This window comes from Nycticebus coucang, chromosome 17 (genome assembly GCF_027406575.1).
Source record: "Nycticebus coucang isolate mNycCou1 chromosome 17, mNycCou1.pri, whole genome shotgun sequence".
NCBI lineage: Eukaryota > Metazoa > Chordata > Mammalia > Primates > Lorisidae > Nycticebus > Nycticebus coucang.
The window spans coordinates 89074986-89077740 of record NC_069796.1 but is presented as its reverse complement, the minus strand read 5'-3'; the positions used below and the strand labels follow the sequence as shown (position 1 = coordinate 89077740).

Here is a 2755-nt window from a genome sequence, read left to right as displayed (position 1 = left end):
CGTTCCCACCACTGATCTTCAAGAGTTGCAGTTGCTCCAGGTTCTTGCTAATATGTGGTATTGTCAGCCATCTGAATTTTAGCCTCTGAACTGTATTCTGCATCTTCCTCCCTCCTTCCTTTCTTCAATCTTTCCCTTTTATTGGCATTCTGGAGAAGTTCATTTAGGCAGAGCGGGGGTAAAAGGGCCCTGCACCTAGAAGGAGGTAGGGAGTGTGGCTTGTTCCGGCCATGCAGAACCCAGTGGGGCAGTGGGAACTTCATCTGGCTTGCCTGCCAGCCAGTGTGGCCTAAATCCCCCACCATAAACCATATTGTAAACATAGAATATCTGATTTAGACCAAAACCTCCAGCTAAAGAAAGACGCTCTTACCCGGCAGTACATTGCAAAGGCTTGCCAGCTGCATCTCCCACGCCTTGTTATTGAATCAAGTGGGCCAGATGTGATGTCTGGTGCCCTGGTATCTATCTTCAGAAGGGTGGAGCAGCAGGATGTCTGCATTTACCCATATCTGTGCATTCAAAACACCTAGGGAATGCCTTCCCTGTGGCCTGGAATATCCTGCTCTGCACAGCAATTTTCTGGGGGCCCCAACTGGGGGCTGACTGGAGGGTGAGCAGCCTCTGGTTCCGGCAGGCACGGCCACAAATTCACTTCAAGGGGCACGGCTACAGCCCCCAAAGAAAATGAGATCCTCCTGCTGTTTCTACCTGTGTTTAAACTACTGCTGCAAGAATCAGGGATTCCTGGGTGGAGATGTAAGTACACTTTTGCATGTTCTTGAAGCTGTTTTTTATATACCTATCTGAATGTCCTCTTTCTTTTATAGCTGTAAGACATACAATAAACTGCATAATTTGGTAAGTTTTGACATAGGTATATACATAGTACTCATGAAACCTTCAACCTAACATGTATCTCTAGAACAACTTAAAAACCTCTCTCATCTTCTGTTTTCTGGAAGCTGTTGTGTAGAATTAGTGTTATCCTTTTATAAAATTTGGCAGATTTCTCCATAGACACTATGTATACCTGGGGATTTCTTTTTGGGTGGGTTTTAAATTGTGAATTATTATTATTATCATTAACTTTAGAGATAGGTTCTTGCTCTGTCACCCGTGATGGAGGGTAGTGGTGCAAACCTGCTCTCCAGAGTCAAGAGATCCTCCTGCCTTAGCCTCCCAAGTGGCTGCACTACAGGCATGAGGTGCCACTCCTGGCTATTTTTTTTTTTTTTAAGAGATGAAGTCTTGCTGTGTTGCCCAGGCTGGTCTCAAACTACTGGACTCAACCGATCCTTTCACTTCGGTCTCCCAAAGTTACAGTCATGAGCCATGGTGCTTAGACCCCATTAATTAATTTCTTTAATAGCTATAATGTTTTTGAAATTATCTATGTAATAGATACTGGGTGCCTTGTGGTTACTTTTACTTTTCTTTTCTTTTTTCTGAGATAGAGTGTCACTATGTCACCCTTGGTAGAGTGCTGTGGTGTCACAGCTCCAGCAATTTCCAACTCTTGGGCTTAAGTTATTTTCTTGCCTCAGCCTCCCAAGTAGCTGGGACTACAGGCACCTGCCACATGCCCTGCTTTATTTATTTATTTATTTATTTTTGTTGCAGTCGTCATTGTTGTTTAGCTGGCCCAGGCTGGGTTCGAGTCTGCCAATCTCGGTATACGTGGCTAGTTCCGTAACCACTGTGCTACAGGTGCTGAGCTGGTTGGTTTTGCTTTTCAAGGAATGAGTTTATTTCCTTTGTCAAAATGTATGCGTGTAGAATTGTTCATAGTATTCATTGATACTCTCTTGATATCTGCAGGGTCTGTAATGTAGAGCTCTGACATTTGTAATTTGTGTCTTCTTTTGCTTTTGTTGTCTGGTACAGATTTGTCAGCTGTGTTGATTTTATTGAAAAACCAACTTTTAGTGCCTTTGGCTTACTCTATGTTTTCTCTGCTTTAAATTTCCTTGATTTCTACTCTTTATTACTTTTCTTTCCCTTGCTTTAGGTTTATTTATTTTTTCTTCTGTTTCTAGGATATTAGAGTGGGAGCTTAGGTTGCTGATAAGAAGCTTTAACTCTTCTCCAATACATGCATTTAATGACGAATTTATCTCTCAGCATTGTTTTAGTTGTGTACCCCAATTTTTATACCTTATCATTTTTATTCTTATCAGTATATTCTTTGAATATACTTGGACCTATGAATTATTTAGAAGTGTGCTGTTCAGTTTCAAAGTGTTTGCAGATATTCCTCTTATTTTTTTAAATTTTTGGTTCCCAGTTTAAATCTATGTGATCAGAGAACGTACTCTATGTGATTTCACTTTTAAATTATTTGAAGTTTTCTAATGGGCTAGGACATGGACTGTCTTGGTATAGACTTTGGGTATTTGAAAAGAATGTGAATTCTATTATTGTTAGGGGACGTGTTCTATAAATATCAATTAGATCCTGTTCATTGATAAAGGCAAAGAATGAGAGTTTGACCTCCTCTGCCTCCATTTGGATGCCCTTTATTTCATTCTCTTGCCTGATTGCAGTGGCTAGAACTTACAACAGTGTGTTGAATAGTAGGGTGATGGAGGAAAACCTTGTCTGGTTTCAGTTCTAAGTGGGAAAGCTTTCAGTTTTACTCCATTCAGTATAATATAAGCTGTGGGTCTGTCATAGATGGCTTCAATCAGATTCAGAAATGTGTTACCTATGCCTATATTCTTAAGTGCTGCAATTAGAAAAGGATGCTGAATTT

At 40.6% G+C, this 2755-nt stretch overlaps 1 non-coding gene across 1 annotated transcript; it reads right to left on the bottom strand.

The window, feature by feature from the left end:
- Window positions 1–633: 633 nt before the first annotated feature.
- Window positions 634–764, bottom strand: LOC128569415 (small nucleolar RNA SNORA68). Its single transcript, XR_008375367.1, has one exon. It is a non-coding gene; the product is annotated as a small nucleolar RNA SNORA68 (small nucleolar RNA).
- Window positions 765–2755: the final 1991 nt, after the last annotated feature.